Raw genomic sequence first — 27,645 nt, forward strand, 5'->3', positions numbered from 1 at the left:
AATCTAAAGACTAGGATAGGAGTAAGGACTATAGAACCCTTACATCACAGACCTTGCATCCAATGTAACTGGAGAATTACTACACACATCTAAGGAAGTCCACCCTCTCCCTCCCTGAAACCCAAAACATCGTAGTTATATGGGAGCAACATGGTAAAATGTGATGAATGTGGTGAGACCTTTAACTGGAGTTCAGTCTATACTCAGTGTCCCAAAATGCACACTCCATGCAAACCCTAGAAACGTGATGATTGTGGAAAGACCCTCATTTTAATACACACTTTTGCAAACACAAAGTGCTAAAGAAGGTAAATTGAATCATACAAATAATTAGAAAACTCTCTGATTGAACATCTAATGTCAATAAATGTCATAGATATCATGTAAAAGGAGTGTATCAGTCCCTCTATTCAGACAGTACTAGTTAGTTGAAGGAAAAAGATCAAGTTAAACACTTAGAAAATGCTATGCTGTTACACTGGAAAGATTCAGTGGGGGAGATTTTACCAGGGTACAATTAGTTTCGATGTGCTTTTTGTTATATTGAGCCTTTTTGAGGTTTGTGACCAACAAATATTAATGTATTTTATTCTCAAATCACTTCTGGAGATTGATTTACTCGTACTGGGTGCATGAATCCATGAGCCTGATTTTTGCTCTGTCAAGGGCATTCGATGCCCTGCTGCACTCGGGGGGACTCATGCATCCCAGATTTTCCTTGGAAGATGAGAACTGTGTAATACACAACATGAACAAAGAAAATGTAAACAGAGACACTGCTTAGGGTTAGAGCATTGATGTAAGTTGCCATGAAATAGGTGTTCAGAACAATATTTTTCTCCATTTACTAAAACTAAAGAACTTCCTGAATATTAGACATACAAGTTTTCCTGATTGCTCTCTAAGGAAAAAAAGGTGGCGCAGCAGTTAACTACTGATGTATCTTCGTAATAGCAATCTTTAGAGAATAGGAGTGGATGCGGTTGAAATGAAGAAATCCTCCCCGATGACAGAAAAAGAGGTTCCCTAACTCTTCCCTACCATGCCGTAGAGCTGCACATACGCATCTGTTACGACTGTCAGCAGCACTGGAACTTAAGGAAGTCACTTCTGCATCGTGATATCAGCTATGGGGGTTAACGCTTGTATTCCATATTTTGAACAAGTGTAACAGTGGATTTGAAATGCGTAACATGGTCTGTGTGAACTTAATGTACTTCAATTAATCAAACATAATGGTTTTTAATATGTTAACATGAATTTGTGATGAGTGGTGTGTTATCCTACCACCAAGGTGAACCTCTCTCATTTTTTTTTTTTTTTTTAAGATTTTGACGTGGAACACAAGCAGGGGGAGAGGGAGGAGGCTCCCTGCTGAACAGGGAGCCTGATGCAGGGTTGGATCCCAGGACAGGGACCATAACCTGAGCTGAAGGCAGATGCTTATCGACTGAGCCCCCCGGGGGGCTCCTATCTCATTTTACTGAAAGTTGTAGGCAACTGGTGTTACCTGTCACCTATTTGGTAATGGAAGGGAATAATATTCTTATGAATCCATTCTCTCAGTGACCTTATGGTTGAAATGGTGGGTGATTTCCCCACCTAGTTTATTTACTATATCATTTTCTCCTCCTCCTGCTGACTGTGATATATGGATATATTCCAGGTTTTGTGGGGGGTATTGTTGACATTTGAGCTCACCTGCTTGTGGTGCTGCTACGTGCCATCTGCTTTGTGTATGTAGCACTTTTGCAGGGACCTTGAGTGGACACCTGCCCTGCTCGCTAGTGTGTTCTCTATGATGTGGTTTTGGAATATAGGTGAGCTTCAGTGGGGTGGAGTCTGGAGCCAATGACCAAGAAAAAATTATTGAGGCATCTTTGGTGCAAAATGTTGTTTTATTAAAGCATGGGGACAGGAGGAGGGCAGAGTTGCTGCCACCAGGGTCATGAGGGGTGGCTGGGTTTACACTTTGGGGTTGGGGAAAGGTGAGGAATAAGGGCATTTTCAAAATGATTTTCATATGTTGAAGACTCACAGGATACTGGAGGCCTTGCCATTGTCAAGTTAAGGTTGTTTTTCCCTCTTAGGCAGGCATTACCATGAGGATAGTTGGAACATTATATTTTGCACTCTTCAAGCATCTGTCAATGGGTTACAGACTCTAAGGTCACTTAAACATATGTACATTGCCTTCTGGAAGTTTGGTAATTGATAGAAGTGCTTTGTTTTTGTAAATTTTAGGACATTTGTAGAACAGAGGGTCACCCATATCTTACAGGATTGTGATCTCCATAAATTAACTATTTGTTTTTTCCTTCAGCCAGGAGTCCCTGAGGAATCACATGTATCCCATGGAGGGGGAGTTGAGGGTGTCAGCTTCTGCTTTGTCCTCAGCTTGCCTTCTGGTCCCTCATCACGTCCATGACACGGATTTGTTGGAGGAACAGTTCAACATGGGATATTAATCCACCTACAAAGGAATGTAACCCTGCCATTTGCCACAACATCGGTGAACTAGAGAGTATTATGCTAAGTGAAATAAGTCAGAGAAAGACAAATACCGGATGATTTCACTCCTATGTAGATTCCCACAAACTAAACAAGTGAGCAATGAGAAAGATAACAAGAAAGGGAGAGACAAAGTAAGAAACAAACTCTTAACTATAGCAAGCAGGCTGGTGGTTGCCAGAACAGAGGTGGGAAGGTGGATGCATTAAGTGAGTGATGGGATAAGGAGTGCACCTGCGAGGTGCACTGGGTGTCGTATGGAATTGTACACTCTGTACTCCTGAAATGAATATTACCTTGTATGTTAATTAACAGGAATGTAAAGAAAAACCTTTAAAAAGTGCTTTTAACAGATGGGAGAAACTTTGTGTCTTAGGTCACCAAAATATACTTTTGGAAAGAAATTGAAACATTTATCCTTTCTCCCTTGCTGATGCTATCAAATTTGGAGACTCCTTTTGACTATTCTTATTTATATATATATATTTTAAATATTTAATTTATTTATTTGACTGACAGATCACAAGTAGGCAGGGAGGCAGGCAGAGAGAGAGGAGGAAGCAGGCTCTCTGCAGGGCAGAGAGCCCAATGCAGGGCTCCATCCCAGGACCCTGAGATCATGACCTGAGTGGAAGGCAGAGGCCCTAACCCACTGAGCCACCCAGGCGCCCCGACTATTCTTATATTTTTAAGCCAACATGTACATATTTGCATAATTTCAATAAGCAATTGTTCTGCTTATGACAAGACACATTGGCCAATGCTGCTTTTAGGAGTTCCTAGTGGCTCAGTGGGTTAGGCATCTGCCTTCAGTTCAGTCATGATCACAGCATCCTGTGATTCAGCCAAGTGTCCATCTCCCTACTTACAGGGGAGTTTCCCCTTCCCCTGCTGATGCTCACTCTTTCTCTCTTTCCCAAACAAATAAAATACTAAAACAAACAATTTAAGAAACCCTGGTTATATTACCAAAGATTTCTGTAGGATATCCTAGCTGGAAAGAGCTTCATAGACTCAGACATGATTCAAGAACTGTAAGGGATTAAGATTCACTTTATGAAACAAATGAAGCCCCCTTGGAAAGAGCATCCTGAGACCTTCTTGACAGAGTTCCCAGCGGGTTAACTGTGTGAGTCAAGAAGATCATTTCCTAACAGCTGCAGGAACCTAGAGCTATTTGAGGGACTCCAAGAAGAGAGGAGTTCACCCAAATCCATAGGTGTTCCACGCAATGTCTGGTGGCAAGGATTTGGCTTGTCTTCTGGCCTGGAGAGGCTGTTAAGAGTTCTGTCTAGGGGTGCCTGGGTGGCTCAGTCAGTTAAGCATCTGCATTTAGCTCAGGTCCCAGGGCCCTGGGATTGAGAACCACATAGGACTCCTTGCTTGGCGGCGAGTGTGCTTCTCCCCTTTTCTCTGCCTGCTGCTCCCCCTGCTTGTGCTCTCTCTGTGTGTGTCAAATAAATCTTTGAAAAAAAAAAAAGAGTTCCATCTAGAGATTCAATATGAAACATTCAGCAAAGCTGCTCTTAAAGTCTGTAAGTCAAACCTCTGTTCTTGGGGTACTTAAGTAAATAAGCAGGCCAAGTTTTCTTTCTTGAACTAGCCTTATTTTCCAATAAAATTTGTGTTCATTTGGTTGTGTTTTTTGGTAACAATGAGAGTGATTATAGAGAAAAAATATGTCTCAGTAATACATATGTGTAGATAAAAGATTCTAATACTATTCATTATAAAGTGGAATAGATCCTGATTTTTTTTTTTTTTGTAGTGTCATCCAACGCCAGGGTCCAAATCCCCAAATATTTTGATCTTTCTGTCAAGTTTCTAACTTGGAATCATTTGAGGATGAAAACTGCCTTTTTTCCTGAAGCTCTGTAGACTCGATATAACAAAATGGTCCTAATAGCTCATGTAGAAATAGCCTTAGGGCTGTGGCTCCATGGGCCACTAAAAACACTACAGATGCATTTGAACTATAAACCAGGAAGATCTGTCTGGTGGTGGCTACCTGCCCTCGGTCTATCTTGAAGATAGTTCAAGTCTGACATCCAGATGTTTGCTCAATGGGCTACCCTTAGAAGTCAGAAACAGGCTTAAACTTTTTTTTTTTTTTTAAGAGTTTATTTATTTGACACAGAGAGCACAAGCAGAGGGAGAAGCAGTCTCCCCACTGAGCAAGGAGCCCAATTAGGGGCTTGATCCCAGGACCCTGGGATCATAACATGAGCCAAAGGTAGGTGCTTAATTGACTGAGCCATCCAGGCACTCTTTAACTTTCGATCCAATCATCAATCACAGTTCTTTTGTTTCATATAAAAGCCTCCTCCTATTACATTACTTGTACCATAGGGTACATTTGAAAATACACCTGTGTCATTGCCTCCTGAAATGACTTTGACTCAACTGACCTATTGTCAGGCCTAAGATGCTGGATCATTGATAAGAAACAATCTACATGTTTAACTTTTTTTTTTAAGATTTTATTTAATTATTTGACAGAGAGAGATCACAAGTAGGCTGAGAGGCAGGCAGAGAGAGAGGGAAGCAGGCTCCCTGCTGAGCAGAGAGCCTGATGTGGGACTCAGTTCCAGGATCCTGAGATCATGACCTGAGCTGAAGGCAGCGGCTTAATGCACTGAGCCACCCAGGCACCCTACATGTTCAACTTTTAATATGTGAAACTCCCAAGGAAGTTTCAGATGGGGAAACTGAAGGGAGTCAGGACAGCCTCTCTGTCCTCCCAACCCCTGAATGTGCCACCTTGGTCTATGGATTATTTGACTTCAAGGTACTTGAGAACCTCCAGGCTCAAGAGAACATTTTCCCCCTCCCTTAAGCACCCAACAGAATTATTGGGGGTCTTCCCCAGCATTAGGGTTATTAGCAGAGAAAAGTTTGTCTCAGGGACTGATCCTTAAGGTAAGACAAATATCTCATTACAAACTATGTGCTCTTATCAGCCTGTAAAAGTGTTTTCCTGTGCTCTGAAACTCCAGGCCCTGGTTCTTTTGCCTTAGTTCAGGATCACACTTGTAACTCTTTTTTTTTTTTTTTTTTAAGATTTTATTTATTTATTTATTTTATAGAGAGAGTGAGACAGAGCACGAGAGGGGAGAAGGTCAGAGGGAGAAGCAGGAATGCAGCCATTTTTGTTTTTGTTTTTGTTTCTTAATTGAGAATGGCTAATCCAGGCCATTCAGGTCTTTAAGATTTTATTTATTTATTTGAGAGAGAGACAGCATGAGAGGGGAGAAGGTCAGAGGGAGAAGCAGACTCCCCATGGAGCTGGGAGCCTGATGCAGGGCTCCATCCCAGAACTCTGGGATCATGACCTGAGCTGAGGGCAGAGGCTTTAACCAACTTAGTCACCCAGGCACCCTGCCATTTTGGTTTTTGTTCAACTTGATGCTTTGAAGTGGTTCTGGTTCAGTCATCAGACAAGTGTAGGAAGACAACTTCATATTTTATGGTGAGAAGCCAGTCCACATTTTCTAGAATGGGTAAAATAAAGAAAAAAGATAAAACACCAAATTTCAATGAGAATGTGGATGAATTAGAATTCTCATATTGCTGATGATAAAACTGTGTGGTACTTACAAAAATAAATATTTATCTACCAAAGAGGAGCATTTTGTCACCGTAAAATATCTGATCAGTGGAGAAGGCATGGATATAAACATGCTCACAATCATCGACTTGGTTCCTGTTCTGTGCCTGGTCAACTCTCCAAATGCTTCCCCATAGGCTCAGGTGTGGAGTTTGAAAGATGATTATCACCTGAACCCTCCCTTTCCGGTTCTATCATTGCGTTTGGGCGAAAACAACAGTGTTGTGTTAATTGCGGGCTCCAGGTGATACTCAATGAGGCCCGGTGATCCTGAGTTAAGCACGAGGGCTTCCTGTTATTCTTTGAGAGTTGAGAGCAGGCTTTGGCCGAAGGAGAGGTCAGAGGGACGCTCCTACAAGAGTCGGGGCGGGTCATGTCCATGCAGCACACAGTTCCTATGCTGTAGCTGAATTTGTGGGCATCTCTGGAAGGGGAGGCTCCCTGAGAGCAGGGAAGGAAAAGTCAGGGATTGGTCTTCAAGTAGAAGCTACTGACAAAATGGACGAGGAAGCTAAGGCTTCTCTGCATCTCATGGTCGGGTCTTCAGGTGAGCAGTTTATACGTGAACAGGCTCTGTTGGTATCTTTAAGGGCATTTTTTTTCATGATATTCCCATGATTTCTCCACAAATACCTTGTGAGAAAGAAATCTAGAGGATGAGGGGATAGAAGAAATGGTTCTTGGGTAAGCCTTGTGTCCCAAGTCAGAGACCATGTCATGTTTTTCTCCTGAAATTCCTTGCATTTGAAATTGCAAATGTGGGTGTCTGGGTGGCTCAGTGGGTTAAGCCTCTGCCTTGGGCTCAGGTCATGATCTCAGGGTCCCGGGATCAGGTCCCACATCGGGCTCTCTGCTCGGTGGGGAGCCTGCTTTCTCCTCTCTCAGTCTGCCTTTCTGCCTGCTTGTGACTTCTGTCAAATAAATAAATAAAACCTTAAAAAAAAGACTTAAAAAAAGAGGAATTTGCAAATGTTGGGCACATGGGTGGCTCAGTTGTTAGGCGGCTGCCTTGGGCTCAGGTCCTGATCCCAGGGTCCTGGGTTAGAGCCATGTGTCGGGCTCCCTCCTCAGTGGGAAGCCTGCTTCTACCTCTCCCACTCTCCCAGCTTGTGTTCCCTCTCTCGCTGTCTCTCTGACAAATAAATGAATGAATCTTTAAAAAAAAAAGTTGCAAATGTTGATTCCTCTAGTTTTTAAGTTTCTGCATCATGTTTTCACCTATTTGTACAACCTTTCCAGAAATGACACTCAGGGCTAGGTCTTTAGAACACTTCTCCCTTATATCCCAGATTCTTCTCTCCCATGTCTCCAACCAGGTTTCCAGTAGGGCCATCAGTGTTTGTCACTGAATTAAAGTCCTGTGAGTGTTGAAAATACTCCTCAGTGACAGATCCGCAGGGGAAGGTGGTGAGTCCAGGTTTCCTTTGTTGCCAAGGTCTGTTCCTGGGATCTTGGTGAAGGAAAACATCATCCAAGTCACACCTGGATACTTTACCAGCTCTCTCTAGGCCAGAAGTAAAAAAACACACAAATACCCATGATGGATATGAGGTCCAGAATAACTTGCAACGTTTTCGGACTGCAAATAGGTGTAAGTGTGAGACTTGTTCTTGAGAATGTGAAAAAGATGTTCTATTTAAAATATGATGGGGGGGCACCTGAGTGGCTCAGTGGGTTAAAGCCTCTGCCTTCAGCTCAGGTCAAGATCTCATGTGGGATCGAGCTCCACATTGGGCTCTCTCCTTGGCAGGGAGACTGCTTCTTCCTCCTCTCTCTCTCTGCCTGCCGCTCTCCCTATTTGTAATCTCTGTCAAATAAATAAAATCTTTAAAAATATATAGGATAGGGGATGCCAGTGTGGCTCAGTCATTAAGCATCTGCCTTCAGCTCAGGTCATGATCCCAGGGTCCTGGGAAGGAGCCCCATGTCAGGCTCCCTCCTCAGTGGGAGGCCTGCTTCTCCCTCTCCCACTCCCCCAGCTTCTGTTCCTCTCTCGCTTTCTCTCTCTCTGTCAAATAAAAAATATGATAGAGAAGCATCTAGGTGACTCAGTAGGTTAAGTTTTGGACTCTTGATTTCTGATCAGGTTGTCATCTCAGGGTCCTAGAGTGGAGCCCCATTTCTGGCTCTGCACTCAGAGGCCAGACTATGAGATTCTTTCTCCCTTTCCCCTGCTCCTCCGCTCCTCTCTCTAAAATATAAGTAAATCTCTAAATAAAAATAAAAATAAAAAAAAATACTTCCCCAATAGCCTTTCTGAAAGAGTTCCACTCCCAGTGTATTTCAGGAAAACCAGTGGATGCCTCTTTCCATGGCAGTGGATTGGGTAGATATGCAGGATATACTTTTAAGCTCTTGGGGGTTTCCTATGCTCATGGTCTACAGATGTGACAGAAAACCACTGCATGTGCAGCATCTCCCTGTATCAGTTGTAGGTGGGGGAGCTGCCAAGTGAAATTAGGGTGATGAAGAAGTTAATGGTTTTTGCTGTGTCATGAGCCATAATATACTTTGTACTTTGCTAGGAGTTTCCCGTCTTCTTCTTTTTTTTAATCTATTTATTTATAAAAGATTTTATTTATTTATTTGACAGACAGAGATCACAAGTAAGCAGAGAGGCAAGCAGAGAGAGACAGGGAAGCAGGCTCCTTGCTGAGCAGAGAGCCTGATGTGGGGCTCCATCCCAGGACCCCGGGATCATGACCGGAAACAAAGGCAGAGGCTTTAACCCATGGAGCCACCCAGGCGACCCTATTTATTTATTTATTTTTAGTGTTCCAAGATTCATTGTTTATGCACCACACCCAGTGCTCCATGTAATACGTGCCCTCCTTAATACCCACCACCAGGCTCACCCATCCCTCCTCCCCAAGCCCCCGCCAAAACCCTCTCTTTGTTTCTGAGTCCACAGTCTCTCATGGTTCATCTCCCCCTCTGATTTCCCCCAACTCCGTTCTCCTCTCCATCTCCCAATGTCCTTCGTGTTATTCCTTATGCTCCACAAGTAAGTGAAACCATATGATAATTGATTCTCTCTGCTTGACTTACTTCACTCAGCATAATCTCTTCCAGTCCCGTCCATGTTGATACAAAAGTTGGGTATTCATCCTTTCTGATGGACGCATAATACTCCATAGTGTATATGGACCACATCTTCCTTATCCATTCGTCCGTTGAAGGGCATCTTGGTTGTCTCCACAGTTTGGCGACTGTGGCCATTGCTGCTATGAACATTTGGGTACAGATGGCCCTTCTTTTCACTACATCTGCATCTCTGGGGTAAATACCCAGGAATGTAATTGCAGGGTCATAGGGTATTTATATTTTTAATTGCTTAAGGAGCTTCCTGTCTTCTGCAGGGTTTGGAAAATTGTGAGCGGCCAGCTTGTTACATTATAAAATGTGTGTAATCTTGGAATTTTTATTGTCCTCGAGATTGTCCATGGACTTTATTCAAAACAAAATAGATATATATGGGTCTGTTTCTACTCTTATTCACTTGTTTTTAGATTTCATTTTATATATATGTGAATTCATATGGTATTTGTCTTTCTTTGACTTATTTCAAATAGCATAATACCTTCTGGATCTATCCACACTGTCACAAATGTCAAGAAACAATGAAAAAAGCAGAAAGAGACCCATAAAGATCATGAATAACCTGCTGATCACCAGAGTGGAATGGAGAAAGATAATGGGCAAAATGAGGAAATGCGAATGGGAAATACAGGCTTCCAGTTATGGCATTAATAAGTCCTGGGGGGGGGGGGTGGCGGCACCTGGGTGGCTCAGTGGGTTAAAGCCTCTTCCTTAGGCTCAAGTCATGATCCCGGGGTCCTGGGATCAAGCCCCTCCAGCAGGCTCTCTGCTCAGTGGGGAGCCTGCTTCCCCCTCTACCTCTCTGCCTGCCTCTCTGCCTACTTGTGATCTTGTCTGTCAAATAAATAAATAAATCTTTTTAAAAAAAGTCCTAGGGGATAAGGTACAACATAAGAAATACACTCAAGTACTATAACATTTTATGGTGACAGATGGTAGCTCACTTGGGGTGAGCGTAGTAGAACATATACAGTTGTTAAATCACTGTTGTAAAAATGAACTAATGTAACATTGTTTGTCAAATATACTTTAGTAGAAAAGAAAGCAAAATAGATACTGATAAGCATATAGCTATCTAGGTTAAACTACCTTCTCAAGAAGTTGTAGGTAAAGAACGCTAACCTACTCTCCAAATCAAGCTAATCCTAAGTATTCATAGTAGGATAAAGACTTAGGAAGGCAAGTTGGTCTGTATCACAATGGAGATAAAGGTTAACTACTGTAGAAATGTGAGGACATGGGAAAGAGGAGAGGGCCCCGCAGGGTGAAGAGGTGAATAGGAGGACATCCCAGGCTGTCCTGTGGTCCTAGGCTGAGCAGCCACAAGATAAATAGAAGAACAGGAGTATCAGTGAGAGCTTTTTAAATAGCTTGCCTGGACAGTGCTCTCTCATCTCTCACCGTTAATGTATACGTAAGAATGGCCACATGTATCGTGAAGGCTTTTGTGTAAGGTGGATTCCTTTGGGGATACCAGAAACTGCAACTGACTTTTGTATTTGTGCTCATTTTAGGCAAAGTCAGTTTTTAGGAGGAAGCCTGAGTTGAAAACAGAAGACATCCTGTAGCTTGAAGGCATAGGAGTTGCGGAAAGTGTAAGGGAAACTTGGTATTTATAAAACCTAGAGATTCAGTGGAGACCAAGCTAAGAAATCAAGACTTATGGAGGCGCCAGCGTGGGGAGGGGGTTGCTTAGTGGATTAAGCCTCTGCCTTTGGCTCAGGTCATGATCCCAGGGTCTAGGGATCCAGCCTTGGTCAGGCTCCCTGTTCTGTGGGAAGCCTGCTTCCCCCTCTACCCCTGCTTGTGTTTCCTCTCTGACTGTCTTTCTGTCAAATAAAATCTAGGTTTTATTTTATTTTATTTTTAAGATTTTATTTATTTATTTGTCAGAGAGAGACACAGCAAGTGAAGGAACATAAAAAGGGGAAGGGAGAGAGGGAGAAGCAGGCTTCCATCCAAGCAGGGAGCCAGTGTGGGCTGGATCCCAGGACTCTGGGATCATGACCTGAGGAGGAGGTGGACGCTTCATGACTGAGCCACCTGGGTATTCAGAACACATTCCTCTCCATGTATTAAAAGTAAAGAACTGGGGTGCCTGGGTGGCTCAGTGGGTTAGAGCCTCTGCCTTCTGCTTGGGTGGTGATCACAGGGTCCTGGGTTCAAGTCCCACATTAGGCTCTCTGCTCAGCAGAGAGTCTGTTTCCCCCTCTCTCTGCCTGCTTCTCTGACTACTTGTGATTTCTGTCTGTCAAATAAATAAATAAAATCTTCCAAAAATCATTTTAAAATTTTTTAAAAAGACCTCAGTCCTAAAATTTATGGAAGTTACTACTCCCACATCATTTTAATAGCCCTTGAATGCTTTTAACCACTTCTAGTCTGTATTTTGATGACAGTAGAGTGGATTTGAAATGCATAACATAATCTATGTGTGAACTTAATGTATTTTAATTACTAAAACATAATGGTTTTTAAAGTGTTAACATGGATTCGTAATGAATGACATGTTATCCCACCACCAAGGTGAACGCATCTCATTTTACCGAAGCTTGTAGGGAACTGATGGTATCTATCCCCTATTTGGTAATGGAGTGGGATAATATTCCCATGAACCCATTGTCTCAGTGCTCTGAAGGTTTAAATGATGTGTGATTTGCCCCCTTGTAATGTATCCTCTTCTTCTCTTTGTGAACGCTGCAGTATTATGACGGATATGTTGCCGATCATGTGGAGGTACCGTTGGTGTTTTAGCTCATGTGCTCCATGATACTGCTACTTGGCATCCACTTGAGTACCCAATCGTTCAGCAGGGACCCTGAACGGGCTCCAGTCTCTGTCACTAGTGCGTTCTTTAAACTACATGATGCAGAGTCGCAAGTTAACGTAACTGCGGGTATGACAGCTGCAGCGAACCCTTCTGAGCTGCCATCTCTCCTTTTTCCCAATTCTTTCCCCTCCCAGGGTCCTTGGAGAAGACTCCCACAGAGCTTACCTAGGCCTGTTTTGGTCTGAACAGCCTAATGCAGACTCCTTCCTGGGATTCTAAAGCACCATGGCCCCAGATAGAGGTATGTGCCTCGCTTTGCATGTGGGGGTGTTGCTGGGGTGTGTTTCTGAAGTCAACATGCACATCTAACAGTGTTGGGTGTGTAACAGGTACCTCCTAAGTAGGAGAAACCTATCCCAATAGGAGTGATATTGTAGCCCAGGGGAGAGAAAGAAAAGATGGACATGATGAGCATCGGGTGTTCTACTTCACTGATAAATTCTTGAACACTACGTCTGAAACTCATGATGTAGTATATGTTGGCCTATTTAATTCAAATTAAAAAAAAAAAAGAAAATACATAAGATGAAGAATTAGCATGTGGAGGAGGACAACTGTCCTGAGTTGGACACCAGACTCCCTGGATTGAAAAAAAATGGCTCCTACTTGTTTTATTTCTTAGTTGTCTCCAGATCCCCAGTTGTATTTTTCCTCATTTTTGTTGCCAGCTACGTAGGCACCACAACCGTTCTTGTCTGCCTGAGTTGTGGGAAGAGTGTCCTCACTAAACACTTAATTGAGATTAGAGAGATGGACCAGCAATGGGTGTTAATTCATACATTTAGCTCGGGGATGTGGGATTATAAATATAAGTAAAACACAATGAAGCCACTGCTCTTGGAGAGAAAGTCCAGTCCAATTAAAAGAAAATGTGAAGAACTTTTTCCCATGTGGGGAGGGACCTGGAGGACCTTCCTTTAGTCACTGCAAAGGCACAGGCAGCCCTTGCTGGGATCATCTGTTGAATGCATGTAATGGAGAAAAGGAATTGGCAAATGTGGTGGGTTTCTGAGGCGTAGTGAAGTGCTACTTAATCTTCATAATTTAATCAAATTCCTGTGTTGCTGAGACAGGATGCTGTTGGATGACAATGATGACTAGTGGCCCAGGCCTAGATCAGTGGCAGTGAATAGAGAAGGCATGTTGGATGATGTAATCATTCGGGTGTAGCTTTATAGCACATGGCAGAGTAGATGTTGGACATGAAGTAACCTTCTGGACAGTGGAATAGGCAGGGTCAGCAAGGTGTGTGCTGTGGTTGCTCCCAAGCACTGGTATCCCAGTTATATAATGCCAGCATAGGTCAGATTCACTGCAGATGGGGGACCTTTCAGGGAAGCTGCTGCCCTGCTGTGTGGGACCCTCTTCCCTTTAGTCAGGACCGTGATGAGTATATCCCCTGCTCTGGCTTTGTCCTTTCCAGTGATGCTGAAGGAGCAGTTCAACAGGAAGAGGCCATGGGCATTTCTGCCCCCAAACAGACCCAAGTGTTCATTGAATCCTGAATGAATAAAGACTGGGTATATAGATATATATAGACTGGAGATCAATGATAGATAGATAGATGGTAGAATATATATAGTTTGGAATATTTAAATCACCCTAAAAAGGAGTGAAATCTGGCCACTTGCAGCAACATGAATAGAACTGGAGAGTATTATGCTAAGTGAAATAAGTCCGAGAAAGATAGATATCAGGAAGTTTCAGTTAGGAATCTGAAGGGCTTCTAGACAGCCAGTCCATCCCCCCAGTCCCTGAATGTGCCCCTTTGTCCTGGAGGTAACTTGAGTTCAAGGTACTTGAGAACCTGCAGCCTCAAGAGAGCCTTTCCCTGCTCCCTTAACCACACAATGGAATCTAAATTGGGGCTCTTTCTCAGAACAAGGGTTAGTCACAGAGACAAAGTTTATCTCCGTGACCCATCTATAGGGTAGGACAAATATCCTGTTAACAAATATGTACTCTTCTTATCACCCTGTGAGGGATTTTCCTTTCTTCAGAAGCTCCAGGCCCTGACCCGTTTGTCTTAGTTCAGGATGATATTTGTACCTCATCTTGCTTGACAGTCTTTGGAATGTCCAAGTCTCTGCTGATTCCCTATATGTACACTGATTTAATAATGACTTTTTTCTTGTTAGTCTGCTCATGTCATTGTGATTCTTAGTCTACCTAGAAGCATGTTTGAGGTGACAAGAATTCCTGTTCTGTGACAGAGGATTTGATTTTCATGCCTCATCTCCTGACATCCTATTTAAGGTATATAAAGAGGGATGCCTGGGTGGCTCAGTGGGTTAAGCGGCTGCCTTTGGCTCAGGTCATGATCTCAGGGTCCTGGGATCCAGTCCCACATTGGGCTCTCTGCTCAGTGGAGAGCCTGCTTCTCTCTCTCCCTCTGCCTGCTGCTCTGCTTCCTTGTGCTCTCTCTCTCTGTCAAATAAATAAATAAAATCTTAAAAAAAAAAAAGTATGTGAAGAAGGTGGAGTAGTAGGAAATACTTCTGCAGGAGGTGAGATTTTTGTCCTCTGCTGTTGTCACTATCTCAAAAGGTCCCTTAGTTGTTTCCTGCGTGGTTGCTGTCTTGTCAGTGGTTCCTTAATGCTTCTCAATCCCAGTCAAAATATGTGTCCCACTTTGTTTAGATTAAGTTATCTCTCTCACGGTAGGTGCCTAATTATACAAATTATGTATTTCCAATGTTTCTCATTTAGGCCACTTGAGCATTAAAATCATCCTTAGTATCATTTTCATTTCATTTAGACACTTGAAAACAGGTCATCGATGTGTATTGAACATGAGTCATACCAGATTGTTGGAAGGTGATTCTCTATCACTTCTTCCATGGTGTGATGGTTACTTTCCATCCTCGTGGGTTGAAATGCTCAGCACTACCTCAGGGGAGATAGCTGTGACTGAATGTGCTGATTAGAGTCCTCTTGCCCCTTCTGGTGTCACCTGGAGATGGTTAATTATATTTTGTGTTGGTTTTCTCTGGAGTCATAAATTCAGAGCGCTCAGTGTGCTAAGTGGCTGAGTCTTCTATGCTTCCCTGGATGGAGCACAGAAATTATTTGTATTGTGAATGTCATCCCCGTGTCATGGCTGCTGGGTGCTGAAGGTGACTCTGCCAGGTTCTACTGAGAAGAGCTAAGGTCCTTTGTCTTTGGATTTATGCAGAATCTCCTCTACAGAATGCATCAAGCCTTTAAATGGGCTGCATTGTGAAGAATTTTAAATTTCTAAGAGGCAGATGCATCTGGGCCTGCAATCTGTGCTTCTCCCGACTGTAAAGCATATTGTGGCCATGTGGTGTTACAAGACGAAGTCATCGTCCTTTAGTCGAGTCATAACTGAACTGCAGCCAATTTTGTAATGTGCAGCCTATTGGGCTATAAGTGGGGAGCTAGATCAGATACACTGTTTCTCATGGCTAGATAAAAAACAATTTAAACAGGGACACTTGGGTGGCTTGTCGTGTTCTCAGGGTCCTGTGATTGACTCCTGGTGGAGATCATGCTGGGCATGGAGCCTGCTTAAGTTTCTCTCTCCCTCTTCCCTTACCCAACCCCCACAATCTGTCTCTGTCTCTCTCTGTTAAACACACACACACACACACACACACACACACACACACACACACTCATCAACAACAAAAACCACCAAGCCTCTCAGATTCCGTAGCCTACTATAACTAGTAGAGGACCAGTCGTCACCAAAATGAGTTTATGAGCAAACTCCAACCACACAAAAAGAAATTTCTCTGCTGTTATCATATGCTAAGTTATTTACCAAGAGAGGTCTTCCCAGCCAGAAGCCTTACTTCTCCCACTGCAAAATGAAAGCACCATACTCAGGAGTCATTTCACATTTTCCTTCACAGTTTTCTTAAAGCTAAGTTTTTGATATGCACAGTCCTTTTAAACCTTTCTGTTGTTGTTCATTACAGTTTAATTCTAATTTTTTATACCTTTAAAACAGAAGAAATGCTTTTAATGTTATTTTTGCTTACATATATATTTGTAGGTTGAGACCAACTGTGCAAAGTCTTGGGCAGGTGACATTTGTGATATGTCTGTATTGTCGCAGAAAATAATCAGATTGGCAACAGACCAAGTGACACTCAGAGTAGTAGGAGAACTTGAATTTATTTTACGCTGGTGGACCCAGACGAGCTAGTGCTCAAAGCTCTGGGCCCTACGTAGTGGGATTACAGAGTTTTTATAGGGGGGTGTAGGGGTCAGGTTCCAAGGGCTATGCTAGCTGCTGGGAGGTACATTTAAACTGGGGGAGTGGGAGGTTGCTTTAGGCTATTATGGCAGTGGAGGGGGCTTGTGGTGGGAAGTCTGTTTACAGAAGCAGCAACAGCTGGTTATCTCTTGCTCCTTAGTGGGACTTCTAGTTGTCTCTTGATCTATCCTCTAGGGTCTGCTGGCCTGGGGCTACTCTGGGTGAACCTGCTCTGAGTGATTTTCCTCTTCATCCTCCCCTTTCAATGACTTTTTAACCTTAGAATGGGCTCGATAATTTCCATTGGATTTTTGTTGATCTAGAGACCTGTATTGAGTTACCAATAGTTGCAATTTAAATGATTCCAACCGAGACCTGATGAATAGGGTGATAAGACTAATAATACATGGACTGAACAGGAGTACCAACAGGAGCATGTGGAGAGGGCTGGCTAAGGGAAGGAGCCACACAGCCCAGCCCCAGACATCATACCAATTGCCCCAAGAATTTGCTATCTCTTGTCTCCTGCGTGCAAACTGATCTTGTAGTCATTGGATCATGTCTCTGACTAACCCTGACTGGTTCATGTAGAGACAACATTCCTCATTTGGGAAGAGGCAGAGTTCCCCCCTTTTTGGCAGTGAGCATGTCTAAGCCCCTTTGATTCTGTAGTACCCCTGCTTCTAAGGAGTAAATCTGATCTTATATGGTCGTCCTAGATTTAGCCACCTGTTCCATATCTTCTGCAAGAGTTTCTGACAGCTTCTTGTAGTAATAGGATTAGGCCATTCCTCCTATCCTTATGGCCACAGCTATCATTACGACTAACCCAACCAAAAGTGGGATGATTTGGATGGCCCTCTTAGACCATGCATATGCCAACAAGTGAATGGAGAGGGATTAATTTTGGGGGATTATATCTACCTGTGGAGTAGGAAGCATCCGTGGACATGGCCCTCTCTAGTTAGCCGGTAAACATTGATGAATATATCTTCCACATGTGAAAAGGGTGCGAGGTTCTGGAGTACACCATGATGTGGTGGACATGTGCCCATCAAGTGAAGGGCAACTGTAGGTTTGGAGACATTGGGTGGCAGATAGAACTCCTACTGAGGGTTGGTTATGTTGAATAAATGGTGGACCTCTTCTATCACATTACATGCTTGAAGGTCTAAAGTGAGAGGCCCTCCATTGGGAGGAAAACTTAGGAGGGGTTGATAAGGGTCAGGTTCCCAGCAGGTTGGACCCTTTTCCTCAGGGCATCTTGGATCCCTATAGCCCCAGTGTAGCTAGCCTGGGCTTAATGCTTCCTGTCATGAGTTTCTTTCCTTTATTGTGACAAATAGTGACCTCCCTCAGGTTACAACATTGTCTTGGCATGCTAGAGTGTACCAAAGTACAAGAACAGGGAGACCATGGGCTTGGTGTTACCTGTCCTGGGTTGGGAATGACCGTAGCTAGAGCAAGAGTAGGAGCGCAGGTAGGGACCTCCTGGATAGGAGTGGAGAGAGCCCATGGAGGAGACAGCGTAGGTCTACCCTATACCCATGGGGTGTAGGGCTGCATAGCAGTTGGGTCATCAATCCATTGGGCTACCAGACATGTAGAATAGACCCTCATGTTGACAGAGTGTTGTGTGTGCTGTAGCACATGTATCAGGGCCATTGGACCAAGAGGGCTGCTGGTTATCCTGGCATGACGTGGGGGGTGGTGGGTGCTCCCAGCATCCTTACAGCCTGCAGCTGGTGGCATTGACTGTCCTCAGTCATGTCATCATCTAGGTAGCCCGAGCTTAGCTCTCTAATTGACAGCCACAGCACCACCATTAGGGGACTCATTTTAAAGTGGGACTGGGGGGGGCAGTTATTAAAAAGCAGTAGATACCACTGAATAGTCTCAATATACCTATATAGAGTATGGATAGAGTGATTTTTTTGTGTCCAATTCCAGTCACCTAGGGCTGACTCAGCTAGACCCACAGAGAACACTAGGGTTACAAGTACCACTATTATGGCACTGGGTGACACCAGGATTTTAATGTCCAAATATTTCCCATTGAGTTCCTCAAGCTTCTGCCATGCACTGACCAGTTGGCCTCCAGGTTTGTGACTGGAGAAAGGTGGATTCCTCAAGTGGGGGATCTGCAAATTTCCATGGGGCATCAAGTCGGGCTGGAGGCCCCCTTGGTGTCTGTGGACTGCTGGGTCTTCTTCCAGATCTTCAACTTGAGGGGGTCAGTTGGGTCCCAGGCTGTCTGCCAATCATCTGGGTCTGTGGGGCCACTGCCTTCTTTACTCAGGAGCGATGGATCCAGGGAGTGATACCTGCAACTTTAACAGCAGTGAAAGTCGTCAGTATTACTAGATGGGGTCCCATCTGAGTGGGTTGGAGCAGCTCCTTCTTCCTGATCTTTTACCCATATCATGTCCCCCAGTTGGTAGGGATGAGCCCAGTTACTCATGGGGATGGTCCTTAATAAAGCTTCTCAGGAGATGTGGTGTAGAGTTTTTCCCAGGGACTAGAGGTGTAGGGATATTTCTAAGTCTCCGGTTTGTCTGAGATCTCTAAGCCTGCTTGTTATGGGGGGTGGCCTGTCATAGAGAATCTCAAAGGGTGAGTAGCCAAAGGATCTTGGGGTATAGTGTGCCCTGAACAGGATCCGTGGTAACATTTCTACCCAGGGGATTTCCTGACAGAGTTTGGTTAAAGTTGTTTTTTTTTTTTTTGTTTGTTTGTTTTTGTTTTTGTTTTTGTTTTTTAAAGATTTTATTTATCTATTTGACAGACAGAGATCACAAGTAGGCAGAGAGGCAGGCAGAGATAGAGGAGGAAGCAGGCTCCCCGCTGAGCAGAGAGCCCAACGTGCGGCTCGATCCCAGGACCCTGGGATCATGACCCGAGCTGAAGGCAGAGGCTTTAACCCACTGAGCCACCCAGGTGCCCCGGTTAAAGTTGTTTTAAGGGTCAGGTTCACGTGCTCTACTTTCCCTGAGCTCTGAGGTCTGTATGCTGTATGGAGCTTCCATTTTATTTTCAAGATATTGAGTAAGCCTTGGGCTATTCTGCCATGAAACTCAGTCCATTGTCTGAGCTGATGGAAAGTGGAAGCCCAGGGACGCCTGGGTGGCTCAGCTGGTTAAGCGGCTGCTTTTGGCTCAGGTCATGATCCCAGCATCCTGGGATCGAGTCCCACATTGGGCTCTTTGTTCAGCATGGAGCCAGCTTCTCCCTCTGCCTCTGCCTGCCACTCTGTCTGCCTGTGCACACTTTCTCTGACAAATAAATAAAATCTTAATTAAAAAAAAAAAAGGAAAGGGGAAGCCCATACCTGGGGATGACGTCTCTCAGGAGGGCTTTTACCACTTCTCGTGCTTTCTCTGTGCATGTGGGTTAAGCCTCAACCCACCCTAAGTAAGTGCAAAGTGGGACCAGCGGGTATCAGTATCCTCAGCATGGCTTGACCTCTGTGAAGTTTATCTCCAAGTCCTCGAAAGGCATGGTGCCCATTGTTTGAATCCCAGGGCATGGTCTATGTCCTTTATTTGCCTTGTTCCATGTGCATGTTCTGCACCTAGTGCTTGTTTGGGTGCACAGGGTGGGGAGTTTGGGGATGAAGTAGCAGTTTCTCCAGGGCTGTTTTTCCCAAGTGAGTTAGTTTGTGATGTTGCTTTCTTAGGGGGGTTGTTATAGTACTGGGGACAAAAAGTCTCTGGTCAGGTAGTTTCCACCAGCCCCCTTCTCCTTTTAATCCATCTTCATTTTTGGTCATGGTTAAGGGCCAGGCCAGGAGGTCCTTTTTCAGCCCAGATATCAGGGAAATCATCCAGTAGACTGGTTGGCTTCATGGAGTCTCCTTTTTCTTGGCAGTTAAATTGCCATTCATTTTCTGTGGGTACAGTTACTGCCATGATGAGGGAATTAGGCCTTCCCAAGGTGAGGCTTGTAGGCCCCCTTGGGATAAAAGAGATCTGGGCCTCAAGCTTTGTCAGTAAGTCTCTACCTTGGAAGGAAACGGGACATTCCAGTAGGTATAGGAATTCATGAGTAACTGTGTATGCCCCCAGCTGGCATGTTCAAGGTTCACAAAACTGGCGGGCAGTTTGGGAACCATTTGCCCTGACAACTGTAGCCTTATGCCCTGTGAGTGGAGCCATGGGTCTGGTAACCACTTAATGCTCAGTACCTGTGTCCACCATGAAAGTCAACAGTTGGGCCCCCACTTTCATTTTGACCTTGGGCTCTCAGGTACCTGATGAAAGGGAGCCTGGTCTTCCCTAGTTTTACTCAATCCCAGCCAGACTGATAAGGTCTTGCATTTCAGGCTCAGGCTGCCATTTTGTTTTCCTTTTTTCTGAGGTAATTTTGTCAGGCCCTTCAGTTGGTTCCTTATGGTGGGGGCATTCGTTTTTCCAGTGGCCAGTCTCCTTATAATAGGCACATTGATCTCATCAGAGTGGGGCCTTCCTATTGGGTCCCCCCTTTCGCAGTGGGGCTGACTGTCCAGTTGGGTCCAGTTTTCCTAGTGCTGAAGCCATCAACGATGCCTTTGTTTTCATTCTTTTGTCTGCTTTTCATTTGGCCTCATGGTCTCAACTTGCAAAGACCTTACCTGTCACTTCTCTCGGCTGGAGAGCATTCATGCCAGTGAAGCCCTCAAGTTTCTGGAGTTCCTGGCAAATATTGGTGTATCATTGTGTCACAAACACTGAGTTGACCACTTTCTGGTTTTCTGGGGCCTCTGGACCAAAAGGGATGTACAGTCAGAAGGCCTCATATAGTCTCTCCTAGAAGTCAGTTGGTGATTCTTCTTATTTCTGGATAACTGCCACAGTTTTTGACATGTTGGTTGGCTTCTTTACCCCTGCTCTGACTCCATGCAGAAGAGCTGTAGAGTATCGACTTAGGTCAGCTAGTCCATCGACCGTATGGAAATCCTAGCTGGGCTGAGTGTCTGGGGCTGCTGCTAACACCCACGATTCTACTTTTAGGGTTCCAGGTGGGAGCTGGCATTGGAGCCAGTGACATGTCTTGGTGAGGATTTGTTGGTATTCTTCTGTTCAAGAGTGTCAGGAGAATTGAGTGGTAATCATCCCAAGTTGATCCCAGGTTGGTGGGTCTGGAACAGGGACTCCAGGAGGTCAATCATGGCCTGAGACTTCTCTGAATATGGCGGTGTATGGTTCTTCCAATTTAGAAGGTCAGTGGTGCTAAAGGGCTGGTAGATGAGAATAGACTGCTGGGGCGGGATGGTATTATCAGTGTCTATCTGTTACCCTTTCATCTTATGGAGCAGCATCTGGAGAGCTGTGACTGGGGGAACTGGAGCCTGAGACAAGCATAGATGTCCACTCGCAAGCTGGGGGCTGGGGCTCCAGGATTGGGGCAGGATTGGAATTCCCTCTGGGCTTGGTGGTTGTAGAGGAGGCTGAGGAGGGCTATCCAAAAGGGGGGGCACCAGCTGCCCCCCTGGTGGTGCACTCAGGACATATGGCGGGTGCATGAACAGTTTGTCCTCAGTCTGTAGGTCTCCCTGATAAACAGGCTTTGCTTTCTTACAGCCCTTGGGCTCTTTTACTTGGGTAACAAATATCCTACTCAGGCTCTTCCTATTATCACAGAATTGGACCCACGGGGACATAGTTTGGGTTATCTGAAGCCAAGAATCAAATATATGGGTATGGGTCAGGGTGTCCGGCTGTACTGACCACAACTCTGTAAATGGCCTGGACAGTGGGTGGGTCTAGGGTACCCTCAGAGCACCAGCCAACCCCAAAAGTGGGCCATTCCAATTCACATAATGTGTGTAATTTTCTTTTTTCTTTTTTTTTTTTAAAGATTTTATTTATTTATTTAACACAGAGAGATCACTAGTAGATAGAGAGGCAGGCACAGAGAGAGAGAGGGAAGCAGGCTCACCGCTGAGCAGAGAGCCCAATGCAGGACTCGATCCCAGGACCCCGAGATCATGACCTGAGCCGAAGGCAGCGGCTCAACCCACTGAGCCACCCAGGTGCCCCTAATGTGTGTAATTTTCCAGGAGACACTTTGATCTCACAGTTTCCTGAGAACGCCTTCTTACAATTTTTAAGCAGACAGTCTAGGAATCGGTTTTGAAGAGCTTCTGCCCATGATGAACAGAGGCTCTCTTGTCCACCCTGTGTGTTCCCTCCCTGTGTTGCTGGTTCAAAGACAAAGGGTAGGTGCCCCTCCAAAGGTGAGACCAATCAGATGCCCACCTGTCTGCTCTCCTGGAGGAGACATGGATGCCTCTTAGCCATAGTGAGTCCGTATCAGCCCCAGAGTGGTGTCCCAAAGTGCTGGCGCTAGACTCTATGACTTCACCCCAGAAACAGTTTGGGGCCCGCTCAGACTCCATAGTCTCAAGACCGTGGAGCCACAAACACAAACAGGCTGTTCACTCACTCATCCATTCACACCAAAGTTACTACAGTTCCTCCCCTCTAGAGGTTCCTGTCCTGTAGGACCTGCCTTGCTGGGAGGTCCCTGACCTGTGGAATTCCTTTGGGAAATTTCTGGAAGGTGATCAAGCTTCCCTTCCATTCAGTTTGAGCAGGATCTGACGAAAGATTATATTCCCGGGTGGCTTACCGAACCCAGATGAGTTGCCAGGCGAGTTGGTCCTCTTCTCCTTGGAGTCCAGCCAGGACAAGACTGCCCAGAAGGTTGGAACTCCGGGGTGAAGGAGGACCTGGAATCCTGTGGGATGGCATGCTGCCTCGTTCAGTCCTTGAGTTCCTTCCTGCTCCAGTGCAGTCAAAGCCACTGGCCAGAGGTTCCAGGGGCCAGAACGGTTGGAATCTTGCTCAGGCCTCCAGAAATGTTGCAGAAAATAATCAGACTGGGGAGAGACCAAGTGACACTCGGAGAAGTAGGAGAACTCAGACTGATTTTATGCTGGTGGACCCAGATGAGCTTGTGCTCAAAGCTCTGGGCCCCACATAGTGGGGTTACAGGGATTTTATAGAGGGGTGTATGGGGTCAGGTTCCAAGGGCTATGCTGGCCGCTGGGAGATGGGTTGAAACTCGAGGAGAGGAGGGTTGGTTTAGGAATATAATGGAATATAATATAATATAATATAATGGAATATATTAAACTAACAATTTGTATATATAGTATGTCCGCATTTCCTAGGAACTTCCCTTGAATCCATTTTTAGTATTAAACATTGTACAGGTTGGGTGCTTATACTCTTCAGGCCAAAGCAGTCCAGATCTCTAATCTTTTAAAAAAATTTTTAAACCTCATTATTCTTTTATCTTCAAGACCAAAGCACGTCAATGCTATTGTAGGGGTCAGAGGGAAATATATATTTCTACTGCATATTTGAGAAAATGTGAATTCCTTTCAAGAAAATCTAAGAAACAAAATAATCCTGGACTACTGGTACTGAGGAAAAATGCCTCATTCCCTCCTTCACGTCGTGACTTTCTGGTCCCTCCTGATTTCCAGATCGGATCACTGTAGTAACTTTTCTTTTACAGTATCTCTGAAAGTAAGCCCTGGGATCCATATTTGCGTCATGTTCTTAAATCAGCAAGAATAATAAATTTGATGTGCAAAATTGGAAGTGTCAAGGGCTTTTTCTTTTTTTTAAGATTCTATTTATTTGAGGGGGGCCTGGGTGGCTCAGTGGGTTAAATCCTCTGACTTCAGCTCAGGTCATGATCCCAGGATCCTGGGATGGAGCCCCGCATCAGGCTCTCTGCATAGCAGGGAGCCTGCTTCCTCCTGTCTCTCTCTCTCTCTGCCTACTTGTGATCTCTGTCTGTCAAATAAGTAAATAAAATCTTTAAAAGAAAAGATTTTATTTATTTGAGAGAGTAAGCTAGAAAGAGAGAGAGAGAGAGAGAGAGAAAGCTTGAGCAGTGTGGAGGGACAGAGGAAGAGGAAGAAACAGGCTCCCTGCTCCAAGTGGGGCTCAATCCCAGGACCCTGGCATATGACCTGCACCAAAGGCAGACACTTAACCAGAGGGAGCCACCCCAGGTGCCTCAAGGGCTTTCTTTAGTGACTGAGCAAAATGATGTCTCCACTTCAGTTTATGGGGACCCATTTTCACAATACGTGCATGTAATATTTATTTGTACATGTAATATTTATTGCACTATAGATTAAGTTATTGCTCCTTCATTTGTATTGTTATATATCTAGTATTTGATGTGAAAATCAAATTGTGTCATAAAAACCTCTCTGGACTTAAGCAGATTTGAAAATGTTATGTTACAAAAAACAAACAAACAAAAAAACCCAACCATTTCCAGGTTGAATTCAGCCTTCCATTGCTCTTCATTGACTTATTGGGCTAAGAATCAAACTGAAATGAGATTAACAGAAGCTCAAATCTTTAAGTATGCAGACCCCTCATAGACATGGAAATCCCAAAGACATTTGGGCTAAAGGAGATGTGTGTATATCATCCTGCAGGGAGGAGGATGGTCCGGGGCTCTCAGATGGGGAAAGGTACTTCCCAGGGCAAGACGAGCAGGTGTTTGGTAACCAGATGTTTGCCCTCAGGGACCACAGGTCATCCACAGATGGGCCATTCATGTAAAATTTGTCTTTGGTGGGCGCCTGGGTGGCTCAGTGGGTTAGGCCACTGCCTTCAGCTCAGGTCATGATCTCAGGGTCCTGGGATCGAGTCCCACATCGGGCTCTCTGCTCGGCAGGGAGCCTGCTTCCTCCTCTCTGCCTGCCTCTCTGCCTGCTTGTGATCTCTCTCTGTCAAATAAATAAATAAAAGCTTTAAAAAAAATTTGTCTTTGGTAACAGCCTTGGGCTGGGAAAGACCCCCAACTTAGATTCTTCTACATAGTTAAGGAGGGAAAAAACTTTCTCTTGGGCCTACAGGGTATGAATTACCTTGAGGCCAAAGGAATGTTCATGTCAAAGTGTCTCATCTTGGGGCAGCCCGCACTTGGCCCCAAGGGAATGTTGCTTTAAGGCAATCTCTGATAAAATCTTGAAAAAAAAAGGCGGTGGGGGGGATCGGCGCCTGGGTGGCTCAGTGGTTTGGGCCTCTGCTTTCCGCTTATGATTTCAGGGTCCTGGGATCAAGCCCTGCATGGGGCTCCCTGCTCAGCAGGGAGCCTGCTTCTCCCTCTCTCTCTGTCTGCGTCTCTGCCTACTTGTGATCTCTCTATCGCGTCAAATAAATAAAATCTTAAAAAAACAAACAAACCTAGTTTCTTGCATTTACTGGATGTTTGGCAAAGTACTCTCATAAAAGAAAAAATATGTTTGGTCTCATAAGTTATTTCGGTGTGTGTTTCTATTTGTATTAACTTATTCAGATTGTTATAATGTTCTCTAGTGACTAGTAAGTGTTTAAAAAGGATTGTTGTTGCCATTCTTCATAGTCTAGTAGAACCTATAATTGTCATAAAATCATTCCCTTCGAACTTGCCAAATAAGAGTGTTTTGGGAAACCATTTTCTAGAATTCTATAATGTCCTCTCTTCTCTACTGAGGATAATGCTGGGTTGAAAATTAATCCAACAGAGGTGCCTGAGTGGCTCAGTGAGTTAAGTCTCTGCCTTCAGCTCAGGTCATGATCTCAGGGTCCTGGGATCGAGCCCCTCATTAGGTTCTCTGCTCAGCGGGGAGCCTGCTCCCCCTCCCACACTCTCTGCCTGCCTCTCTGCCTACTTGTGATCTCTCTCTCTCTTTCTCTCTCTCTGTCAAATATAATAAATAAAAATCTTTAAAATGAAAATTAATCCAACAAAATGCATATTCCTATTTTTAAAATAAATGAGTCTCACTATATGTAGGCCAGACCCTGGAGTCAAGGAGCCCCGGGATCCGGAGAGAAAGCGTCTTACATTCCAGTGGGTGGGAATGAGTAAAGCAGGTGACACAGGTGAAGCCCGAAGGTCAAGCAGGAGACCACACCTTAAAATGGGATTTGGGAAGTGCTCCTTGAAATAATGTTCTCAAAATGTATCTGAATTGCAGTATACTTAATGCCCAAATGTTTCTTTTGCATAGCAGTGATATTCAGGATAGTTTACAACAATCATGGTCTTTCTTTACTCAGAAATGTTTGTTGTTGCTTCTGAAGGATGAATACGACCTTGGCATTCTGTGTGAAAGTGGGACTCTTTTTAAAAGATGTACTTATTTATTGTAGCGCGAAAACAGGTGTGGGTAGGGTGGAGGGGCAGAGGGAGGGGAAGAGAGAGTCTTAAGCAGACAGTGCACTGAATGCAGAGCTGGACATGGGGCCCAGTCTCAGGACCCTGAGATCCCAACCTGAGCTGAAACCAAAAGTCAGGCACTTAACTGCCCCTGAGACTCTCTCAAAAAATTCTCTAATGTGGGGCACCTGGGTGGCTCAGTTGTTGATCGTCTGCCTTTGGCTCAGGTCATGAACTCAGGGTTCTGAGATTGAGCCCCACATTAGTCTCTCTGCTCTGCGGGGAGCTTCTTCCTCTCCCACCACCCCCCCCACCCCCTGCTTGTGTTCCCTCTCGCTGTGTCTCTCTGTCAAATAAATAAATAAAATCTTTTTTAAAACCCTCTAATGTCATTTAAATGCTTATCCATAAAATTTTTATTAGAGCATTTTAATAACTGACCATAAATAATTTTCTGAGCAATTTGTGCGATATAACACATGCTAGTGCTTTAAATGTGTGCTTCTCCTCAGTGTACAGTCTGTTTAGAATGATAACTATATGGAAGGATCCTTTTATGATGGAATATTTGTTTCATTCAGAATTTTTTCAGTGAAAATTTCTCTTTTTATTTTGTTTATTTATTTGACAGCCAGATAGAGATCCCAAGTAGGCAGACAGAGAGGGGGAAGCAGGCTCCCTGCTGAGCAGAGAGCCTGATGCGGGGCTCGATCCCAGGACCTGGAGATCATGACCTGAGCTCAAGGCAGAGGCTGAACCCACTGAGCCACCCAGGTGCTCCTCTTATTCTTGTTTTACAACTCAATAAAAAACCTTCATTTTTAATGATAGTTTCCACAGCACTAATGAATTGTGTTTTGCTTTTTATCTGTGTTTTATAGTTTTAGATAACAGTTTTCAGCTCAGGACTTGGAAGACAGTGTATGGTTTAGTTCAAATATGAATCAGCCATATGTCCATTGCCAATAAAATTATGTGCATATTTGTATAAATATTACCCATACACTGTTGGGTCATGACTTAGACTTCCTTATCTTGGTTAGTTGTCAGTGTTTGTTTTATACTGTTGATCCTGGGTGGGCTGTGATATGGAATTAATGTCATCCTCTATTTGTGGATGAATTCATATTCTCTTTGAGAGAGAAATACCTTTTCAAATTGAAGGTAATTTTTAAAATCTCCTATCTCTGTATCAGTTTTAGGGGTCCTAATTTA

General features: G+C 44.3%; 2 protein-coding genes across 2 annotated transcripts in view; both read left to right on the forward strand.

The window, feature by feature from the left end:
• LOC123931367 (putative protein ZNF720) overlaps window positions 1-27,645 on the forward strand; it is an 867,309-nt gene that overhangs the window by 91,574 nt on the left and 748,090 nt on the right. The gene's annotated exons all lie outside the window — the stretch shown is intronic.
• The window catches only part of LOC123931274 (zinc finger protein 208-like), a 121,650-nt gene that overhangs the window by 2,037 nt on the left and 91,968 nt on the right, over window positions 1-27,645 (forward strand). The window lies entirely within an intron of this gene.

Source organism: Meles meles, chromosome 19 (assembly GCF_922984935.1).
Source record: "Meles meles chromosome 19, mMelMel3.1 paternal haplotype, whole genome shotgun sequence".
Classification (NCBI taxonomy): Eukaryota; Metazoa; Chordata; class Mammalia; order Carnivora; family Mustelidae; genus Meles; species Meles meles.